The sequence below is a fragment of the Mirounga leonina genome, unplaced genomic scaffold, assembly GCF_011800145.1.
Source record: "Mirounga leonina isolate KUSES-001 unplaced genomic scaffold, KU_Mleo_1.0 Mir_366, whole genome shotgun sequence".
NCBI classification, from domain to species: domain Eukaryota; kingdom Metazoa; phylum Chordata; class Mammalia; order Carnivora; family Phocidae; genus Mirounga; species Mirounga leonina.
The window spans coordinates 28,558,815-28,582,718 of record NW_023270709.1 but is presented as its reverse complement, the minus strand read 5'-3'; the positions used below and the strand labels follow the sequence as shown (position 1 = coordinate 28,582,718).

The 23,904-nt window shown below is 44.4% G+C and overlaps 2 non-coding genes across 2 annotated transcripts; one reads left to right on the top strand and one right to left on the bottom strand.

Annotated features, from left to right (window-relative positions):
• Positions 1-12,534: 12,534 nt before the first annotated feature.
• On the bottom strand, positions 12,535-12,606 carry TRNAA-UGC. The gene has a single exon. It is a non-coding gene; the product is annotated as a tRNA-Ala (tRNA).
• A 4,571-nt stretch (positions 12,607-17,177) lies between these two features.
• Positions 17,178-17,249, top strand: TRNAA-UGC. Its single transcript has one exon. It is a non-coding gene; the product is annotated as a tRNA-Ala (tRNA).
• Positions 17,250-23,904: the final 6,655 nt, after the last annotated feature.

Sequence of the window (23,904 nt, the reverse complement as noted above, 5' to 3'; positions counted from 1 at the left end):
CAGTTGCAATTTGTCCACATCCTGACCAATACTTGTTGTATTTTATTCTTTTGATAATAGCCACCCTGACAGGTGGATTGAAAATATCTCATTGTAGTTTAATTTGCTTTTCCCTCATTATTAGTGATGTTGTGCATCGTTTATATACCTGTTGACTATTTGTACGTTTTCATCAGAGATGTCTATTCAAGTCCTTAGCCCATTTTTAAATCAGGTGATCAGTTTCGTTTTTTTTGTTTTGTTTTGTTTTGTTTTGTTTTTTAATTGAGTTGTAGGAATTCCTTACCTATTTTGGAGATTAATCCTTTGTCAGACACGTGGTTTGCAAATAATTTCTCCCATTGTGTTAAGTTGCTTTTTCAATCTACCAGGAGATTTGTTTCCACTCATTTTTTTCTTTCTGTTATGCAGAAGACTTTCCGTTTGATGTGGTCCCACTTGCTTATTTCTGTTCTTGTTGCCTTTGCTTTTGGTGTCCTATTCAGAAAATCATTGCTAAGACCAGTGTCATGAAGCTTTTCACTAGGTTTTTATCCAGGATTTTACAGCTTCAGGTCTTACATTTAAGTCTTTAATTCATTTTGAGTTGATTTAAGGATTCAATTTTATTCTTTTGCATGTGAATATCTAGTTTTCCCAGCACTGTATATTGAAGATACTATCCTTTCCCCACTGGTATTCTTGGCATCCTTGTCAAAGATCAGTACCATATATGCATGGATTTATTTCTGGGCTCACTATTCTGTCCCATTGGTTTATATGTCTGTCTTTATGCCAGTACCCTATTGTTTTAAAACTGTGGCTTTGTGATATGTTTTGAAATCAGGAAGTGTGATGCCTTCAGCTTTGTTCTTCTCAAGGTTGATTTGACTATAAGTGGTTCGATATGAAACTTATAATAATGTTTCTATTTCTGTAAAAAATACCATTGGGATTTTGATAGGGATTGCATTGATCTTTAGATTGCTTTGGGTAGTATGGACATTTAAACAGTGTTAAATCTGCCAACCCGTGAACATGGGACATCTTTCTGTTTGTGTCTTGTTTAACATCTTTCATCAGTGTTATAGTTTTCTGTATACAAGTCTTCCTTCCACTTCCTCAGTTAAGTTTATTCCTAGGTATTTTACTCTTTTTGGAGCTATTATAAATGGGATTGTTCTCCTAATTTCCTTTTCAGATAGCTCATTGTTAGTGTATAGAAACATAACTAACTTTTGTATGTTAATTTTGTATTCTGCAACTAAACTGAATTTATCCATTAATTCTAACAGTGTTTTAATGAAGTCTTTAGGGTTTACAATTCTACTTTTTTCTTACTTTCTGGATGCCTTATTACCTATTTTTTGGATGCCTTTTATTTCTTTTTTCTTGCCTAATTGCTCTGGCTAGAACTCCTACTACTATGTTGAATGGAAGTGGTCAGAATGGGCATCCTTGCCTTGTCCCTGCTCTTAGAGGAAAAGGTTTCAGTTTTTCACTGTTGAGTATGATATTAGCTGTCGACTTTTCATATACAGACTTTATTATATTGAGGGGCTCTCCTTCTATTCCTAGTTTGTTGGGAGCTTTTATCATGAAAAGGTGTTGAATTTTGTCAAATGCTTTTTCTCTGTCTTTTGAGATAATCATATGATTTTTATCCTTCATTTTATTAATGTTGTGTATCACATTGATTGATTTGTGGGTATTGAACCATCCTTGCATCCCAGGAATGAATTCCATTGGTCATGATATATAATCCTTTTAATGTATTATTGGGTTCAGTTTGCTAGATTTTGTTTAAATTTTCTGCATCTATATTCATCAGGGATATTGGCCTGTCGTTCTTTTCTTGTGATGTATTTGTCTGGTTTTGATAGTGGGGAAATGCTGACCTCATAAAATGAGTTTAGAAGTATTTCCTACTCTTCAGCTTTTGGAAGAGTTTGAGAAAGATTTACATTAATTGTTTTTTAAGTGTTTGGTAGGATTCGCCTGTGAAGCCATCTGGTTCTGGGCTTTACTTTGTTGGGAGAGTTTTGATTCAATCTCCATAATGTTTATAGGTCTGTTCAGACTTTCTATTTTTTCACGATTTAGTCTTGGCAGGTTATATGTGCCTAAGAATTTATCCACTTCAGGACGCCTGGGTGGCTCAGTTGGTTAAGCAGCTGCCTTTGGCCCAGGTCATGATCCCAGGGTCCTGGGATCGAGTCCCATATCGGGCTCCTTGCTCAGCAGGGAGCCTGCTTCTTCCCCTCTCCCCCTATGCTTGTGTTCTCTCTGTCAAATAAATAAAATCTTTAAAAAAAAAAAAGAATTTATCCACTTCTGGGTTGTCCAGTTGGTGGCATTAATTGTTCATAGTTAGCTCTGATGATCCTCTTTGTCCCTGCGGTACCAGTTGTCACATCTCTTCTTTCATTTCTGATTTTATTTGAGTCTTCTCTCCTTTTTTACTCATTAGTTTAGCTAGTGTTCATCAATATTTATCTTTGCAAAATGAACTCTTAGTTTTGCTGATTTTTTCCTATTGTTTTCCTAGTTCTCTATTGCATTTATTTCTGCTCTATTTTTTTACTATTTCCTTCCTTCTGCTAACTTTGGGCTTACTTTGTTTTTCTTTTTTTTAGTTCCTTGGGGTATAAAGTTAAATTGTTTATTTTAAGTATTTCTTCTTTTTTAATGTAAGCATTTATTGCCATGAACTTCTCTCTTAGTACCACTTTTGCCACATCCCGTAAGTTTGGGTATCTGTATTTTTGTTCTTGTTTCTCAAGGTTTTTTTTCTAATTTCTGTTTTGATATTTTCTTTAACTCAGTGGTTGTTCAGTAGTGTATTATTTAATTTCTACGTATTTGTGAATTTTCCAGTTTTCCTTCTGCATTTGATTTCTAATTCTATTCCATGGTAGTGAGAAAAGGTAATTGGTATGAATTCAATCTTCTTAAATTTGTTAGGACTGGTTTTGTGACTTAATATATGATCTGTCCTGGAGAAAAATCCATGTGTATTTGAGAAGAATGTATTCTGATGCTGTTGAGTGAAGTTTATATGACCTTTAGGTCTATTAGGTCTGTAGTGTTATTCAAGACCTCTGTTTCCTTACTGATATACTTTGATTGACATACTTTCTGGATGCTCTTGTATTGCTATCTATTTCTTTCTTCAGTTCTACCAACGTTTCCTTTATATATATTTAGATACTCTGATATTGGGTGCATATATATTTATAATTGTTATATCATCCTTGTGGATTGATCCTTTTATCATTATAAAATGTCCTTCTCTGTCTCTTGTGGCATTTTGACTTTCTCTCTCTAATATTATATTAAACATTTATTTTTAAAGATTTTATTTATTTGACACAGAGAGAGCAACAGCGAGAGAGGGAACACAAGCAGGGGGAGTGGGAGAGGGAGAAGCAGGTTTCCCACTGAGCAGGGAGCCTGATGCGGGGCTCGATCCCAGGACCCTGGGATCATGACCTGAGCCGAAGGCAGACACTTAACGACTGAGCCACCCAGGCACCCCTCTAATATCATATTAAATATAATACTTACTCTAAGTATTGCCATCCCTGCTCTCCTTTGGTTACCATTTGCATGGAGTATCTTTTTCCATCCCTTCACTTGCAGCCTATGTGTGCCTTTACATCTAAAGTCAGTTTCTTGTAGACAGTATATAGTTGGGGTGTTTTGTTTTGTTTTGTTTTGTGAGAAAGAGTGTGGGGAAAGGGGCAAGGGGAGAAAGAATCCTAAGCAGGCTCCACGCTCAGAATGGAGCCTAACACAGGGCTTGATCTCATGACCCTGAGATCATGACCTGAGCTGAAATCAAAAGTCGGATGCTTAAAGGACCAAGCCACCCAGGCGCCCCAATTGGGTCTTGTTTTTTAGCCATTGAGTCTGTATTTTTTGTTTGGGGAGTTTAAACCATTTACATTGAAAGTAATTGTTGGAGCTGGGCGAAGTCCCCGGGGGAGGTCTGCGCAAGCGCAGAGCTGCGAGGGGCGAGTATGGGCTGGTGGAGGGGCTTGGCTTGAGGGTTGTAGGGTTGTTCTGTTACCGGGTTATTTCTAATTGCAAAATCTTATAGGCATTTAAGAAAAAAAAAAAAAGTTACTGAATTAAAAAAAAGAAAGTAATTGTTGATAGGAAGAATTTTACTATTGCCATTTTGTTAGTTGTTTCCTGTTAATCTTGTAATCATTTGGTCTCTTATTCTCTCTTGCGGTCTTCCTTTATGTTTTGTTGCTTTTTAAAATTGATATGCTTTTATTCCTTTGTCTTTTTCTTTTGTGTCACTTCTTTAGGTATTTTTGTGTATGTGTGGTTATCTTGGGGCTTACATAAAGTATCTTATAGTTGTAACAGTCTGTTTTAAGCTAAAAACAATGTACATTCAATTGCAAACAAAAACTCGACACTAACTTCTCCCACCACTTTTTTTTTATAAACATTTTTTTTTTTTTTTTAAGTAATCTCTACACCTGACGTGGGGCTTGGGCTCATGACCCTGAGATTGAGGGTCACAAGCTTTTCCAAGCGAGGCAGCCAGGAGCTCCTCCCACACACTATGTTGTTGTTGTTACAATTTACATCTGTCCATATTGGGTATCTTCTAAACATATTTTTAGTTATAGTTATTTTTGATAATTTTGACTTTTAACTGTTATGTGGAATTAAAAATGATTTGTTTACCATCATTATAGACATAGAGTATTCTGTACTTGCCTATGTATTTACTTTTACCTGCGAGTTTCATACTTGATGTTGTTGTGTTGCTATTTAGCGTCCTTTCATTTCAACTTCAAGAGCCGTCTTTAGCATTTCTTGTAAGGCAGGTCTAATGATGATGGACTCCTTCAGTTTTTGTTTATCTTGGAAAAATCTTTATTTCTTCATTTTTGAGGAGAGTTTTGCTAGGGATAGTAGTTTTTGTTGGTAGTATTTTTCTTTCTGCACTTTGAATATATCATCCCGCTCCCTTCCCATCTGCAAGGTTTCTACTGAAAAATACATTGAGTCTTATGGGGGCACTCTTCTCTTTCTGCCTTCAAAATTCTTTGTCTTTGACTTTCGACAACTTAATTAATTAATTAATTAATTAATGTGTCTAGGTGTAGATTTCTTTACGTTTCTCTTATTTTGTGTTCTTGGGGCTTCTTGGATCTGGATGTCCCTTTCCTTACCCAGATTTGGAAGTTTTCAGCCGTTATTTGTTTGAATAAATTTTCTGTTCCTTTCTCTGTCCTCCTTCTTGTATTTCCATAATGTGTGTATTGTTCTGTTTGATGGTGTACCATAATTTTCTTAAGCTTTCTTCACTTTTTTTCATTCTTTTTTCTTTTTGCATCTCTGATTCAATTACTTCCAGTGACCTTTTCAAGTTATCTTATCCTTTCTTCTGCTTGATCCAGCTGCTGTTGAACCCTTCTAGTGAATTTTTCGGTCCAGTTATTGTGTTCTTCAAGTCTATGATTTATGTCTGGTACTTCCTAACATTTTCTCTCTCTTTGTTAAAATGCTTACTTCGTTCATGCATTGTTCTCTTGACCTTCATGAGCCTCATTATGAGAGTTATTTTTAATTCTTTGACAGGTAAATCATGTAATTCTACTTCATTACTGTCAGTTACTGGAGATTTACTGTTCCTTTGTTTGGAACATCTTTATTTGGTTCTCCATTTTCCTTGACTCTCTGAGTTGGTATTTGCACATTAGACAAAGCACTAACCTCTCTCAATCTTTATGGCCTAATGTGGGAGAAGACCTCCACTGATCAGCTCAGCCAGAGATTCTGGGTGTCTCTACAACTCCTTCCCCAGGGAGAAGTAGGCAGTTTGGTTTTTGTCTGCTCTGTGCTGGGGTGGGTGGGGAGTTATTGCTTCTACCTGCCCACGCCTCTGTGTCCATTCTCCTGTGGGTGCCTAGACTGTACCAGATCCATCAGAGTAACAGGACTGGTGATATAGGTGCCAGTTATTTGGGAAGCCCAAAAAGTTGGGGCTCTGGGCACGTGAATCACTCCTTTCCTCCCCAGGGGGAACCTGAGAGCTGGGATTTTTTTCCTGTCTGCTAGCGTTCTATGCTGATCAGGAGGGAGGACTGTTGACACCTACCAGCCCAAGCTGCTGCCTCAGTTCTCCCCCAGATGGAAAAACTCTGCGAGAAGTGTCACAGCTCCAAGGATGGCAAGACAGAAACCAATTCTCTGGGGAGCCCCATTGGAAAAGTTGGGGTTCTGAAGGCACAAATTAGCCTTTACTCCCCTTGTATGAAGCTGGGAGTTAGGGGGTGCTTTCCTGATTGTTTGGCACTAGACCACGGGCAGGGTCTCTGGTGAGAGGGTATTCTGAATCTCCCTACCAGCTTCAGTGAGGCTGGTTTTATAGTCCCCTGGGGTGCAGGAGTCTTTCTGTTAGTTTCTGATTTCTCTGAAAGGGAATCTGTCCATGAATGATTGCTGAATAGTGCATTGTGGAGGGAAGGAGGCGCCAAGCTTCTTACTCTGCCATATTGCGATGTTAGTCTCCCTCCCCCTACAATGCCTTTTTAGCAAAAGAAAATCTTTGATTATGTGCTGAATTCAGCTGTCATTCTCTTTCATCTCCTTTCATCTGTAGGCTTTGTTTTTCTTTTATGACATTGGCATTTTTGGGGAGTACAGACCAGTTATTTTGTAAAATATTCCATAATTTGGGTTAGTCTGCTGTCTCCTCACAATTAATTCAGGCTGTGTATTTTGGGTGGGAATACAAGACAACTGATATTGTGTCTTTTTCAGTGCATCATATCAGTGGACATAAAATGTCAGTTGTCCCATTACCGGTGATGTTAATTTTGATCATTTGCTTATGATGATGTCTGCCAGGCTTCTCCATAATTCTTTTATTATTACTATTATTATTATTATTATTATTGCAGTTAGTATCTTAGGAGGAGACTATGTAAATATCGTGTTCTCATTCAACTTTGACCTATTTATCACTCACTGATGATCCTTGCCTAAATCAATTAATGTTATGATTTCCCAGTGGCGATTTTCTTTTTTTTTTTTTTTAAAGATTTTATTTATTTGACAGAGACACAGCGAGAGAGGGAACACAAGCAGGGGGAATGGGAGAGGGAGAAGCAGGCTTCCTGCCGAGCAGGGAGCCCGATGCGGGGCTCGATCTCAGGACCCTGGGATCATGACCTCAGCTGAAGGCAGATGCTTAACAACTGAGCCACCCAGGCACCCCCCCAGTGGCGATTTTCTAAATCCATCATTCTTTCTACATTTATCATTTGACTTCTTATTATAAGAAGAAGAATATTTCTTTCTTCTTTATTGACTTATTTGTATGGACTCATTCATAGGTTGTTATGTATTCAATAGGTTATAACCCATTACTATCAGTATTTATTTTGATACTTCTTAATCTGAAGCACAATTCAGAGTTCAATGTAGGAAACGGGACGCACTCGAAATGTTTTAAGCGGGAAGGATTTAAAAACAGTAAGTTGGATACTACAACGGTAAGCTGGTGGTTAGTACGAAATCAGCAGAAGTGATTGAGAAACAGACTTTAGCCCAGACTTTCAAGTGTGACTCCAAACAATACCTATGGGGCCTCGTTAGTGCTCTCCCCTGATCTAAAAAGTGTCCATGCATGGAAGTGATCTGCAAGGCAAGCTAGTAGTAACACTGCTGAGGCCCCGAATGTGCCACTGTCCCTGCGGTCTGGGGAACACGAGGTTCAGGTTAGGAGACTGCTTTCTCTGTAACTCTGCCATTACTTTCTCCTCTTTCCAGAGGGGGCTTGTAACACTGCCGTGTTGGGGTTAATGTAAAGCATGAACTCAGCCATGGTACCTGGCTTGCTAAAACGTTAACCGGGAGGCTGCTGGGGGCGAGGGAAGGTTTCGCAGGAGGGCGCAGGCCTTTGGAATGCTGAGGCCCTCGTTAGTGCTCTGCCGTGGGAATGCCGCTGGGAGTTGCCTTCCCGAACTTTCTTAGCCCAAAGAGCCGCCCTGGGATCCAAGAGATGTACGCATTGTCCCCTAGGCTACGTTTAGCAGAACTGGTAGAACAAGATGATCAGCTGATCAGTGTATCGTTATCTTTCCTGTAAACAGATCCTCCTAGTTCCAGTAAGACCCCTTGTCACACATCACGTGCTTGAGAAACAGTGATAAGGATTTGTGATTCTCCTGAAGGACCAGTAAAAGCGGGAGCAAAGAAGAGCGAAGGGTCTTCGTCTCTGGGCGGGGACCCCTTGCCTTCTCTCTTTCACTGCGGAGTCTGGAGTCATCTTGCATCTTCGCCGGGGCCTGCTGGCCATTCCCAACACTGCAGAGAAAGCACAGGTCCACGATCTTGCTTGGCCAGCAGGGAATTGCCAGCATCAGCAGGATAATACCGTTTTGTAAATCTCGAGAAGTGTGCCTAATAATTGTTGTAATACCTTTTGTGTAAAGATCCTTAGGTAAAAGGGGCTCTGGGAAATACACTCGTAGCTTTCCAAGCCCTCCAGTCAGCCAGAAGAGTGTGCGAATGGATGCTGACTGCCAATACGTATCCAAGGAACGTAACTCCTTTATCCCTGGCATGTGAAGAGAGTAACAATACCGTGTTATTTTTAGAAATTGCTTCCTGGATAGCATTTAGAATTGCATCCGTTTCTTGGGCTGCCATAACAAAGTCCCTCAGACGAGATGGCTGAAACAACAAATTTATTTTCTCACCACAATTCTTGAGGATCGAAGTCTGCAGGTCTTGGCTGAGTCATTGCTAAGGCTTGTCTCCTTGTCTCCCTGGCTCGTGGATGGCCAGCCTCTTCCAGCATCTGTGTGTGGTCTTGCCTTAGGGTCTGTGTGGTAATGTCTTCTTTTTATAAGGACACCAGTTATATTGGATTAAGGCCCACCCTCCTGAGCTAACTTTAACCTAATTACATCTTCTCTTCAGATCGCAGAAATCTTTCACCTTTAACCTAATTACATCTTTAAAGAGCCTATCTCTAAGGACAGTCACGCTCTGCGGTACTGGAGGGTAGGACTTCAACATTTGAATTTTGGAGAGACACAATTCAGCCCATAACAAGGATTAATTAATGCACATGTGGAATTTTCTTCAAACAAGTTTCTTTCATTTGCTCATTCACTCACTATCTTACTAATTTATTTACTCTTCCTTCCATCCTTCCTCAGAAAGTGCAAGTGCCATTTCATTTCTTTCGATTTAACAGTATTTTGAACAGATGTTAATATCTTGTCTGAAACTCTCATTAGCCAAAGAGCACTTGTTTTGAATTCAATCAGATGAATTATAATATATTAATAACTTTGTACTTTCGATAGGGATTTGAGCTAAAATGTCTAATAATTCCAATAAAATATTATTAGCAAACTGGAAAGGTAGAATTATGTTTCAGGGCACAACTTAAGAAAGCTTCAATGACTGAGTGAAACATCACTTAAGAGTTTCTGTGATATTGTGATTCATAATAAGAAATATATATTTGATCCTTGTCCCTATTCCTGGCACAGAGTTCCTAAAACCCTTATAAAATCGCCCCCCCCCTTTTTAAATCTTTTTAAAGATTTACTTGTTTTAGAAAGAGTGCGAGTGCAGAGCCCAACGCAGGGCTTGATCCCATGACCCTGAGATCATGAGGACCTAAGCTGAAATCAAGAGTCGGCTGCTTAACTGACTGACCCACCCAGACACCCTCCCCCCTTATAAATTTTAAGTGATAAGAGCACTAGGAGCATTTTTGTTCTAATGAGGTGACTCTGTATGGCTCCTTGGTGGGGCCTTGTCATCAGAAAGACTAAGCTTAGATTAGAAGCTTGGGATTTTCCTCATCCCTGCCTCCCACCTTCCATTTTCCGGACAGGACCGAGGGGCTGCAAATTGAGTTAATAATTGATCATACCTACATGAGGAAGCCTCCATAAAATCCCCAAACTATGGGGTTTGGGGGAGTTTCCAGGCTGTTGAACACATCCAGTCAGGGAGGGTGACACACCCCTACTCTAAGGGGACAGAAGCTGCCGTGCTCGGGATTCTCCCAGACCTTGCTCACCCTGTGTATCTCTTCATCTGGCTGTTAATCTTTGTCCTTTATCATATCCTTGAATAAACTGGTAAATGTGTTTCCCTGAGTTCTGTGAGCTGTTCTAACAAATAATCAGGAGGTCACGGGAACCTGTGATTTGTAAAGCCAAGTCAGACAAGCTGTGGGGAACCTGGGCCCCCCAGTTTTTGCATCCGGCATCTGAAGTAGGAGACAGTCTCGTGGGACTGAGCCCTTAACCTGTTGGATCTAACTATATCTGTCAGAATTGAGTTAAATTGTAAGACACCGGCTGCTTAATATGGGAAAACCCCACCCACACCCGGTGTCAGAAGTGTTGTGAGTGTGGTTGTCATGTAAGAGTAGAAGAGAAACCTCGGAGGGGACGAAGGTGTTCCTTATAGCACCTGGTGGACAAGACAGTGCAAAGCACTGACTATGTCACTCACAGTTGGAAAGCAGGGAGCCTGACAGACTTAGAGAAAGAACATCTCTTCTCTGCACCTGAGGTTTGAGACATAACTGTCAATTCCTTCTTTCTCTTTCTTTCTCTTTCTTTCTTTACCTAGAAGTACAAAGTTACTAATATTTATAATTTGATTGAATTCAAAACAAGTGCTCATTGGCTAATGAGAGTTTCAGACAAGATATTAACACCTGTTCAAAATACTGTTGAATGCAAAGGAATGAAATGGCACCTGCAGTTCATTTTAGATCGAAACACTACCTGCCACACACACCCAGTTACATAGATCATCATTGGCATCGTCAACAATCAAGGTTCCCTCAGTAGAGGCTCTACCTTTGTCCCAACTGTTGGGTAGATGAAGAATAAATTTGCTTATTTTCTAATTGGTTTCCTTTAGAAATTGATTTGTACAAGCTTCTTTTTTAGTTTTAATAACAACTTTCATCATATCTAGCATATGTAAATATACTTAACAGTTTATCCCTAGTTTATCAGTTTGTCACAAGGTTCATTTTAAATTTGATCCAGGCAAGTGAATCAATATTTGTATTTATGTAGGGTTTTGTGGGGGTTTTTTGTGTGTCTCAAGTAGGCTTTCCCTATAGAAAGTTCAGGTACTTTAATTTCAATTTTATGGAGAGACCAGTCTCTGTTTCTTAACCTCACAATATCTATTTGTTTTTAATTTTTAAAATTTTTTATTCTTATGTTAATCCCCATACATTACATCATTAGTTTTAGATGAAGTGTTCCATGATTCATTGTTTGTGCATAACACCCAGTGCTCCATGCAGTCACAATATCTATTTTTATCTTCCATATTAAAAAATGTTAAATAAATTACAATTGCTCAGTCTTAACACATAAAAGATGAACTTAATTGTTGCTCAGGCAAAGGAGGGGGGGAATGCAAAGAGAAGTACAGGCTTTGACCAAACAAAGCAAGAGGCAGAGTTATAGAATTTGGGGGTAGGGGTGGGGGTGAAGTTTAACTTTTTGATTTAATATCATTTGATTTCGTTTAATTGAAGCAGAGTTTTATAGAATCAAAGCAAAGCAGGACTGTGAGTAAAGTGGCAGCATCCTGTTTTCTTAAAACTACAGAGTTATGAGAAATTTTAAAAGATGTTCCTGAATCCTTATTGAAACTCTGGGAAGTGGTTGGAAGTCGAGTCTGAGTTTCTATGTCGAAGTCATGGCAAAGCTTTTGTTAAAGCCTCCGTCACCTGAGCCACATCACTCAGATAACCAGGATACTCTATTTTTACTGATAGGATTTCCAAGAACAAACTTCTCAGCCTATGTTTTTAGAGAACACTGTTCTTTAGCCTGTGTCCCTGGTGACAGTTGATAAAAGCCATTTTGTCTACTTTACAAAAAGAACCAAGGAGAAGCTAATAAAACCCCCTCCCTCTCTGCCTAGATTTCTAGCCATGTCTCTTTTACCTCTTATACCTGAAGACTGTTCTTTGCCTACAATTTCTCCTAGGCACATTCTCAGCAACCAACTAATTAGAAATTAGTCATGCTTTCGCCCATGTAAACCAATGGTGCACTTTCTATTCAGCGGTTGACTTCAAATATGAACTCTTCTAAAATAGAAGGAATGAGAAAAAACATTTTTTATGGCTCGGTAAGGTAGAAGCACTTGTGACCAGGGTCAAGGAATTGTTGAAAAAGCATAGTTGCAGGAGTGGAAACAAACCAGTCCATGGTCTCCCCCTAATGTCTCTTAACTATCCTCCAAAACAGGGATAGAGCACCAGTCTGAGTGCTCTTGGCAGTGGTAGCAAAGTGTTTTTTTTTTCAGCAGCGAATTTGACTAACTAGAACGAAGTGTGATTTACTTGTTTAAAGTTTAAATTGCTTGGAAATACCAAAAGTCCTAAAAACCAAGTATGTCTGCTTTAAGATGAGCATTGTTTAAACTGCTTGGAAATACCAAAAGTCCTAAAAACCAAGTATGTCTGCTTTAAGATGAGCATTTCAAAAATGTACCCAACGGGCAACAAGAGACTGGAGATGCCGGGGATTGAACCCGGGGCCTCATACATGCAAAGCATGTGCTCTACCACTGAGCTACATCCCCAGGCCTACCCAAGCTGTGTGGTGTAAAAATACCTTTCTTTAGGAATATACATCGACTTTTCCCTAAAATGTATTTTGTTATACTTTGATGTGCAAGAATAATATGAATTTTATAGGTCTTGAATGTTGGAAAGAAGGTGTTTGTGAATTAATATCACTAAAGGCTTTAGATTCATCTGAATCTGCCCAGGCCCAGCTCAGAAGCAGCAGGGACAAAACTGGCTTCTATCCTAGCAATCACCACGAATACAAGTCATTCAGATCAAAAGCCTCTTGGACAGGCCGGCATCAGAAAAAATAGAACCATAGATGGCCACAGCAAACCACTGGAAAATGTCACGGTGTAGAGTACAAAATCCCACTGGAGGAGCCTCTCCAGCCGGGTAAAGGACTGGGATAGACTCATTTTGCAAGGTGCATTCAGTCTCAGGTTCCAGGCCTGGCATTGTCCATAATCTCCGCCTGGCAGAAGAAGGAAAAGCCCACTCCGTAGATTGGGTGAGTAAACCTGTATCCCGTGGAATAAAAAGCGTAAGAAAAATGCTGATGATTCAAATATAAACCCAGGTTTTTACAGTTTAGAAACAGGTTTCGGTGTCAGGCATTGGTTCTGTCAGGCATTTGGACCACCCAGCACCAGCATCACCCGAGATCCTGCTAAAAATACAGATTTTCGGGCCCCGGCACGGACGGAGGAGTCAGGAACTCCGGGCGTGGGGGTGCAGCCATCTGTGGTCTGGTGAGACCCGGGAGGTGATGCTAATACTACACTCCAGAACCACTGGGATTCGGGAACACATTACTACATCATTCTCTAACGACGCAAGACTAAGGTGTTTCCAACGCTTAAAGATAAAATAACATATTAGGCCTGAATTTTAATGAATACGTAAGTGCGTGAGGGAAATCTGATTTTTGAATTTAGTTTTTAAATATACTGTGAAAAATAGTATGTGAATAATTAAAATGTTCATTTTTGAAACTTAATGAGTTGTACACGAACGCACAACCAGCGGCAGGTGTATCTCTTGATACTCGGAAGCCCTTGAATATGAGATACTCTCTCCGCGAGCCAGTCGAAGAGAAGAGGAAGATAAAGATGAGTAAGAACAGCCGAACAGCAAAACGCCCAAGTGACGCAGGGAGCGGTCCTGCTGTTGGACACAGCGGGGCACGCGGAACATCGGCCGAGGACCCCCCCTGAGAGCGCCCGCGTCACCGCCGCGTGGAAGGAAGAGGGGCCGCGCGCCTCCGACTTCGCCCAGCCGTCGCCGCGGGCAGCAGCGCGCACGGGGGGCACGGTCTAAGGACGTCTGTGAGCGCAATTACCAAAAATTCCTCGTTCGTGGGGAGCAGGCGCAACCCCTGGCTGCCACCACGAACGGGATTCAAGGGGGCAAAGACTAGCACCTGCCCTGTGGGGCGGTGGGGCGCGGGCTGAGCGTCGGAAGGCTTGGAGACCCCGCGGGGCTCAAACCCGCACTGTCTGTCTCAAGAACTGGGTAACGCGGGCGTCCAGGGGTCACGTACGCGCCTCATTCCTTACCTCGGTGCACCGGAACCCCCGCCCCGCCGCAGAGAACCGCCTGCCGGCGCTAGTCACGCATCGCGGGGAGCTTCCGTGCGCGTCGGGCCCTGGGCCGCGCCGCAGCCTCCCGCCGGGGGGACGCTGGCCATTCGCGCGCCCGCCGCCCTCCTTGCACGCGGCGGCCGGTTCCGAGCTCCTTCTCCCGCACAGAGCCTTTGTGACCTTTAAAATCTCACCGACGCACATGGGTGAGGGAGCGGTGCGGGGGGCCTCCCTGGGGTCTCGGAACGGGCAGGTGCGCGCGAGCCCGCTCTTCAGCTTCGGGTTATCAGCCAGGCGGATTTCCTCTGGGAAAACGGACAAGGACGACAGCGACGACGACTCTCGCTTCCTCGGCCGCACGCACCACGGTCAGGAGATCTTGGTTCGGGAATAAATGCAGCGATCTGAGTGGGGAAGGAGCGCGCTGTCACCGTCCCCACAAGGCGCCCTTAGACGTGCGGGCGGCGTCGTAGAGACAAGCCTGTGCCCTGAGAGAGCAAACCAGGTGAGGACTCTCACTAGCAGGTGTAAGGGGAGGGGACACGCGTGGCAGTTGGCCCGGGGTTCAAAGGAGCCCCACGGACGAAGGCGCCGGGAGAACGTCTGGCACCTCTGCAAACGCACGACGCAGAGGCGGCCTCAGCGGCGGGGCGACAGAGGGGTCCTCCCCGGGCCGGGTGGGGTGACGGGTCCTGCGCCGGAACACCAACCCAAACCTCGCTGATGGGGAGCACCCCTCGCAACACTTCCCAAGCCCAGCCGCTACCCGACACCTGAGCCCAGCGACCCGGAGCGCGCGACCCCGAGAGACCTCCGTGCAGCCTGGCCGGCGACTTGCTCCGAGGACCGGGCGGGGACAGGGACTGGGGAGGCTGAGAACCAGGGAGGGAGGCGGTGGCGCCACTGGACGAAAGACTTCACTCCCGGGGCAAACTCCGCGTCCGCAGGTGCCCTTCCCACCACCGGAGAAAAGCGACCACACAGCTCGGGAGCGAAGGGACTTCCCACTCGGGCGTTCCTTCACTCCCTGGGTGTCTGTGACGCGTGCCCTACCCTGGCCGGAAAGGGAGGAGGGAATTGGGACGAAGGCGAAGCGGCAGCCGTAGACTGGCCGGGCCCGCTCTCCCCGCGGAGCGCGCAGCTTGCGCAGGAGCGCACACCCCGCACCAGCCTGCGCGTCTGCTTGCTAGCTGGCTGCAGGGGGGCGGCTGCCGTCTGGGCCACCGCGGGACCCGGGCACGTTCACTGCACAACACAGAGGCCTTCGCGGTAGACGGGGACCACTAGGTGACCAGCGCGTCCTTCGGCCATCTGGGGCTGGCGCGCCGGGTCAGGCCCGCCGGGCTCCCCTCCAGCGGGACGGTCTCGCGCGGCGGGGGAGGCGGAGGTGCGGAGTGGGCCGGGCACTCGGCAGGGAGCTGGAGACTCGAGGGCACTGCTGTCGGGAGAGCGCGGGGACACTGTGCGCTTCCCTCGACCTCCCGTGCTGGTGAAGTAGGGTCGTGGGAGGTTTGCGCCGCGCGATCCAGGCGTACTCGCCGCCGCTCACGTGGCGGGGGGGCTTTCGGTGAGACGCACATCTTAGCCAGTCGTCTCGCGCCTCGCGGGAGGCGAAAACCACCACTTTACTGCTTCTTTGTAGACATTTGTATTCCTTTTTTGTGTCTCCCTTACTGGTTCCAAACGTGTCCCCTTAGGAGGGTCGACACGGCAGTGCCCAGGGGAGTTTTCAGACCGGCCGGGCCCCGTCGCTGCTCTGGGCATTTTCCGGGAGAGTCCAGTGCTTGCGAGGCCCCGGGAACAGCCGGCCTGGTAACAGAGCAAGGCTTGCTCCAACCGCAGAGGAGCGGCCTCGGCGGGAGGTAAACCCGGTGAGGCCCGGGACTCCGCCCGGAGGAAAGAGCCGGAGTGAGGGCGAGAAACTGAGGCAGAGCGAGGCACAAGTTGAAGCTGTGGCCTGGCTCCGAGCGCTGGGAGCGACACGGGGAGTCCTCGCAGCACCGGCCGACGCCAGGCCGGGCCTGCGGGGCACGTTAGTCCGCCCTCCTCCCGAGGGCCTGACGCCGAAATGAAGACCCCGCGAGCGCGGAGCGGGGACCACGCTTCGGTCGCTGAGGGGTGGCGCAGGTGTTGGCGTCGGGGACTGTGGACGGTCCTGAAAACACCCAGCGGTCGGCTCCCGAGCGCAGCGGCCTTCCGCACCCGGGAGGGTCGAGCACAGTGACACCCGGGGCCAGGGCACCCCCGCCCGGCGACGAGCTTGGCGAGCGTGAACTCGGGACAACCGGCAACGCATTTCAGACCCGCAGCTCCTTCGCCCGGGCGGCCAGCGAGTCCCCGCTCGGAGCCCGGACAGAGCCGCGCGGGGAACCTCTCTGGGGCGTCCGCGCGCCACCTTCGCGCAGAACTTCGGCCGCAATCGGAGAAGCGCCGCCGCTCACCGCTGCAAGCCCCAGATGGGCCTTTACTCACTTGGCCAAGCGCTGGTTTTCAGACCGCTGGGCCCCCAGCTTCGGATCAAGGACGCGGATGCTTTTCGTCTGCTGCGCCTCGCCAGGGCGCTCGTCCTACCGTCCTGAACTTACCTGTCTGTGTGGTTCTCAGTCTTCCTGCGGTCACAGCTGTCCTGAACGCAGTGCGCCCCGGTGTCCTCACCGCTGCTTCCCGCGTGGCTGCTCCGCGCCAGGCGCTGTGCTGCCGGCTTGGGGGCGGGGGGCGGGGAGGCCCACAGCCACCGCTTCTGCCCTTCTGAATCACCCGACTCGAGAGCGAAGCAGATTGGACCCAGTGGCGTAAATCTGCAAGTACAAACCGCGCTAAAGGACGTTACGGGGAGGTACAGGGAACTGTGGAAGGTGTGACTTGATGCGCGTTTGTTAAGTCCACTGGCTGTGTTTCTGTGAATGCGGGTTGAAGAAACCCGCGGAATCCCAGCCGCACGCCTTACCAGCAAGGCAGAACTATTGGTCGACAATGGAGGGGAAAAAGAGCGTCCGCGCCGTGGGGATGTAGCTCAGTGGTAGAGCGCATGCTTTGCATGTATGAGGCCCCGGGTTCGATCCCCGGCATCTCCACCTTCAGAAGGTCGGAGCGAGAGTTCCGACTGGCTTCTTATTTTACCCTTGGCAGGCCTTTCTTCAATTATTAAAGTTACTGAGGAAGGAGTTTTCCTCCAGCTGAAGTCCTTAGTAGCCTCAGAATTAAATTGATTTGAGACAGATTAACAGGGCGAAGAAAGAGTTTTATTACCTGTGCACAGAGACCCAAAAATAGAGGGACCTATTTCGGACAAAGAATAAATTTGTGAGGACTTGACAGGATAAAGAAAACAGATGCTTGGGAGCCTTATTTTAAGTGGACTTTGGGCTGAGGTAGATTTAGTAAAAAAGCAACAAGTTTTATTTATACAGCTGTCTCGATTTTAAATTTCCTATCTCTGGTGATAAGGGTGTCTTTAACTTCTTAGTGCAGGGAGGGGACCTTTCACATGAAAGATCTGTTTCCTGCTTCCAGGGGCCAGAGGAGGGTGTGATGTCCTTGCACCTGCTGTTTCCCCTGAGTAGCTTCTATTAAAAATAATTACTATGCCATAGAGGTCCATTTTGGGACAGGCTGCCCTGAGCTCTACAGTACTTAAATAAATAAGCTATTGGGGGCATTTAAAGTTAGGTGTACTAAATTACTGGGGAAGTTCAAATAATGCCAAATTCCTCCACTGAATAAAAATTATAAAGCTACTATATCAAAATCATGAAAATGCTTCAGAGCATGGAATACTACTCAGCTGTCAAAAAAATGGAACCTTGCCATTTGCAACAACGTGGATGGAGCTAGAGGGTATTATGCTAAGTGAATAAATCAACTGGAGAAAGACAATTATCATATGATCTCACTCATATGGAATTTAAGAAACAAACAGAAGATCATGGGGAAGGGAAGGAAAAATAAGAGGAAATCAGAGAGGGAGACAAACCATAAGACACTTTTTTTTTTTAAGTGACACAGCATTTTTTTTTTTTAAGATTTTGTTTATTTATTTGACAGAGAGGGCGAGAGCACAAGCAAGAGGAGTGACAAGCAGAGGGAGAGGGAGAAGCTGACTTCCTGCTGAGCAGAGAGCCAGGACGCTGGGATCATGACCTGAGCAGAAGGCCACTATTTCACTGGCTGAGCCACCCAGGCGCCCCCCATAGGATACTCTTAACTCTAGGAAACAAGCTGAGGGTCGCTGGAGGGGAGAGGGGTGGGGGGATGGGATAACTGGGTGATGGGCATTAAGGAGGGCACGTGATGTGATGAGCACTGGGTGTTACATGAGACTGATGAACCACTGACTTCTACCTCTGAAACTAATAATACACTATATGTTAATTAATTGAATTTAAATAAAAAATTTAAAAAATAGAATCATAAAAAAATACTTTAGAATATATTTAAATCTCATTACAAACAAAATGATTATAAAACCTTCCTCTAAAACAAGTTTCTGAATGGGGTTTACATGGAGGCAGATATCAGTTGAATGGAGGTGATGACTCAAGACCAGAAACAGAATTCTCTGCAGTACCACGGAAGATGAGCCTACCCTCTTTTCTTGCCTATTTGGATCATCCTCTCTTAACAATTAGACTTTGAGCTTTATATCAGGAACTGTCTGAGCAACTTACTTTAAAATACCTTTTCTTTTTATGCGGGTCTTTTACCAATATGCTACTTTTTTTCTGACTGTCGTACATAACAACCAAATTTTCGACTGCTTACTGAATAAGACATGGTCTTGAACAAGGAGCTATGCAAATCTGGTTAAAACTTGTTTTCCTTTGACCAAAGATTGGAGACAGAACAGACATAGTTGAGAGGATCTAATAGGTAGGAGAGTCTATAATGTGCGTGGATGGGATCCCAGTTCTATCTTTGTTATCTCTACTTTATGTCTCCCCCACCAAGGGGTAAGTGCAGCAAAACTTCTAGCTGCTCATCTGTCTGTTCATTCATTCATGGCTTATTTCCTTCCCCTTGTCAAGTCCCTGCTAGTTTTCACTTTCAAGCTTCCTTCCCACTTCCTGGCACAGTTTATCTCTAAGAAGCTATAGAAAGATGCGATTTTGTTGGCATTTTTTGTCAACGATCAGAAGATTCAGGAATACCTATCAGGGGGATGTGGTTAGTCTTGGAGGGAAGGCATCCTGTTGGAGGACCCAGATTGGACAGGACCCCCCAGCAGTTCCTTTTTCCATTGGCCCCTTCAAAGGTCAAGGCATGACCTGAATTCTGTAAACAAAACAAGGCTTTTGGCTTTGTCCCCTTGGCAACTCTCAAATAGAAGTACAGGCAGTTAAATACAGACTTACATGCCGTCACATTTATTGATTATCGATGTATCATTCCATGCGCTAGCTGGTCAGCAGGCTAGATGTGGATACCGACCGAGTAGGCTTCTGATCCCCGCAAGGGCCTCCGTGTATTTAATTTACCCTTTCACGTGAGTCTTCAGCATCTGTTTACTCTGGGTCCTGTCTGCCATCACATGATGAAAGTTTTCTCCCTTTTGGCTGAGGAAAAAATCTATTTTCAATTACTCTTCCATGATTTTCTTTTCGATAGACTACACCTGCTCTGGTGTAACAGCTGTTGACCTGAGGACTATCACTGAACGAGCTGAAGACCGAGGCCACACGGGCCATCTATGCTCATGGCTGTTCTTGTATTCTGTGACATATAGCACTGAACATTTACAAGTAACTTAAACTCCTTTCTTCATCCAGTCTGAAGAAGAAGTGTAGATGCTGAAGGGAAGCCACGCTGCCTCCCATGCTAGGACCTTGGATGCGGATGTCCCAGCTCTGCTGGGAGGGCAGAATAATGCATGGGTGCAAACCCCACTCGGTCGTTTATCTTGCAGTAACACTTTGATCTCTGCTGCAGGGGGGCCTTCATTCTAATTTCCCTTCTTCCCAGTTTCCTTTGAAGCTAGCTGCTTGTAAATGATACGCACCACGGGACATACACAGCTCTGGTAGGATGGATTCCCAGTGCAGGGTAGAGCAGGGCTTCCTCAGTCACAAGAACTGGTTCTGAAGGGAAAAGGCATCTCAGGCAAGAGGGCGCTGGGTGCATAAACTTGCTCTTCATATTTGCTCCACTCCGGCTGCCCTTCCAGCAGGCAAAGGAGTTATTATTATGTTTTTATGGCTGATATTTTGGTTCTGTTCTTTCATAATAATTACCAACATGACCCAGTTTTAGTAACAGCAGTCCAAGACCTCTTTCTTCCCTGTTAAATACACAGTGAATTAGCTGCCCCATCATCACCTCCATCATCACGATAATTTCATTACAACTGCACGTGTCAGCGCACAAGACACACACGGGGGCACCTGGGTGGCTCAGTCGGTTGAGCATCTGCCTTTGGCTGGAGTCGTGATCCCGGGGTCCTGGGATGGAGCCCCGCATTGCGCTCCCTGCCTCGAGGGGAATCTGTTTCTCTCTCTGCCTCTGTTCCCCCTGCTTGTGCTTGCTCTCTCTCTCTTTCTGTCAAATAAGTAGAAAAATAGAATCTTAAAAAAAAAAAAAAAGACTCAAGTACAGTCGGGAAGGTTGAAAGATGTGATAGATAAATTATAATACATCAAACTAAACATTTATTTTAATTGTATTCTTTAGTTATAAAGAAACTAAAGATTGTTAAAGATTTAGGATACCTTAGAAACAAAGGATACCTTAACAAAAATTAACACATCGATGACTGTGATGATTAGCTTTTCTGACAACTTCACTGGGCCATCGGTGTCCAGATGTCCGATTAAACATCTCCGGGTATGCCTGTGGCTTTTTCCAGGAGAGATTCTCATTGGAATTGGTAGACTGAGTAAAGCAGATAGCCTTCCCTGATACGGCTGGGCATCATCCAATCTGTTGAAGGCCAGAATGGAACAAAAAGGCAGAAGGTTGGGTTCACCTCCTCTCTGCCTGACTGTGGGAGCTGGGACATTGAGTTCCTGCCTTCAGGGCTCCTGGTCTCAGGTGATCAGCCTGGAATCAGAATCTCTATCATCCCCCTTCATCCCTCAGGCCATCACACTACACCACATATATATGAGCACCACCTAATACAACAACAGAGTGGGAGAAGTTACTTGCAATAATTAAAATTTCATTAAAAAATGAAATAATTTCTAGAATATTCAGAGAACAACTGCAAATCAATAATAAACCTGTCAACTCTTGACATTACTCAGATTTAATGCCTACATTGAGGTACATTTGATGGACAAAGAACTATATCTACTCGATGTGTATAGTGTGATGAGTTTGGACATAAGCAAATACCCATTTTACCATCACCACACACAAGGTCTCAACATATGCACTACCTCCCAAAGTTTGTGTCCTTTTGTTTTTTGAGTGTGTGTGTGAGAGAGAGAGACCTACCCTCTTAAACTCTGAAGTGCAGGATACCTTCTTGCTAACTGTGGGCTGACTTCTGTCATATTCATCTAGCACAACTGAAACCTTACACTCACTGAGCAGTAGCTCGCTCTCTCCTCCCCTCCACCGGTCCTGGCAATCCCGACCACATTCTCTGCTTCCATGAGTTTGACTGTTGCACACAGATGCCTCATGCAGGAATTGTCCTTCAGGATGGCTTATTTCCTTTAGCACAGGGTCTTCCAGGTCCATCCCTGTTGTCACAAATGGCAGGATTTCCTTTTTTTTTTTTTTTTAAGGCTGAACAATATTTTTCTATATATATATGCCAGAGTTTCTTTATCCATTCACCTGTCAGTGGATGCTTTGGTGGTTTCCATATCTTGACTCTCAGATGTCTTTTCAAAATCCTGTTTTCAATTCTTTGGGATATGTATCCAGAAGTGGGATTGCTGGATCATTTTGGAGTTTTGTTTTTCCTTTTTTTGAGGAGCATCCATACTATTTTCCATAGCTGCTGCACCATTTTACATTCTCACAGACAGTACACAAGGGTTCTAATTTCTCCATATTCTCACCAACATTTGTTATCTTTTTTAAAATAATAGCCATCCTGGGGCGCCCAGGTGGCTCAGTTGGTTAAGCGACTGCCTTCGGCTCAGGTCATGATCCTGGAGTCCTGGGATCGAGTCCCGGGATCGAGTCCCGGGATCGAGTCCCGCATCGGGCTCCCTGCTCGGCAGGGGGTCTGCTTCTCTCTCTGACCCTCCCCCGCTCATGTGCTTTCTCTCTCTCAAATAAATAAAAAAAATCTTAAAAAAATAAAATAATAGCCATCCTAACAGGTGCGACATGGTATCTCATTGTAGTTTTGATTTACATTGTACATATATCACCACATTGTACATTTTTAAAGAATTATTTATTTATTTGAGAGAGGAGTGGGGGAAGGGCAGAGGGAGAGGGAGAGAATCTCAAGCAGACTGCCCACAGAGAATGCAGCCTGATCTTACAACCCTGAGATCATGACCTGAGTCAAAGTCAAGAGTTGGCTCCTCAACTGACTGAGCCACCTATATCCGCATTTTAAATATATTACAATTTTATTTGTAAATTATGCCTAATTAAAAAACTATACACTGCAATGATTTTCTTTTTTTTTTTTTTTTTAAGATTTTATTTATTTATTTGACAGGGAGAGACACAGCGAGAAAGGGAACACAACCAGGGGGAGTGCGAGAGGGAGAAGCAGCCTTTCCGCTGAGCAGAGAGTCCCACGCGGGGCTCGATCCTAGGAGTCTGGGATCATGACCTGAGCCGAAGGCAGACGCTTAACGACTGAGCCACCCAGGCGCCCCACACTGCAATGATTTTCAAGAAACAGAAGCCATTCTTTGAGAAAAATGAAAATTAAATTTAACACCCCCTCTCCTCCAGCAACCCTCAGTTTGTTTCCTGAGATTAAGAGTCTCTTATGGTTTGTCTCCCTCTCTGGTTCCGTCTTGTTTCATTTTTTCCTCACTTTCCCTATGATCCTCTGTCTTGTTTCTCAAATTCCACATATCAGTGAGATCATCTGATAATTGCCTTTCTCTGATTGGCTTATTTCGCTTAGCATAATACCCTCTAGTTCCATCCACGTTGTTTGCAAATGGCAAGATTTCATTTTTTATGGCTGAGTAATATTCCAGTGTGTGTGTGTGTGTGTGTGTGTGTGTGTGTGTACCACATCTTCTTTATCCATTCATCTGTTGATGAACATCTAGGCTCTTTCCATAGTTTGGCTATTATGGACATTGCTGCTATAAACATCGGGGTGCACGTACCCTTTCAGATCCCTACTTTTGTATCTTTGGGGTACTCAGTAGTGCAATTGCTGGGTCGTAAGGTAGCTCTATTTTCAACTTTTTGAGGAACCTCCATACTGTTTTCCAGAGTGGCTGCACCAGCTTGCATTCCCACCAATAGTGTAGGAGGGTTCCCCTTTCTCCGCATCCCCGCCAACATCTGTCGTTTCCTGACTTGTTAATTTTAGCCATTCTGACCAGTGTGAGGTCAGAATGTAGTTTTGATTTGTATTTCCCTGAGGATGAGTGATGTTGAGCACTTTTTCATGTGTCTGTTGGCCATTTGTATGTCTTCTTGGAGAAGTGTCTGTTCATGTCTTCTGCCCATTTCTTTGAGAAAAATGAAAATTAAATTAAAAATATATTTAAATATATAATGTAAATAACAAATATTAAATGTAAACATTTTTAACTTTCTGTTTTGGACATTTTATTTTTAAGATTTTTTTTTAAT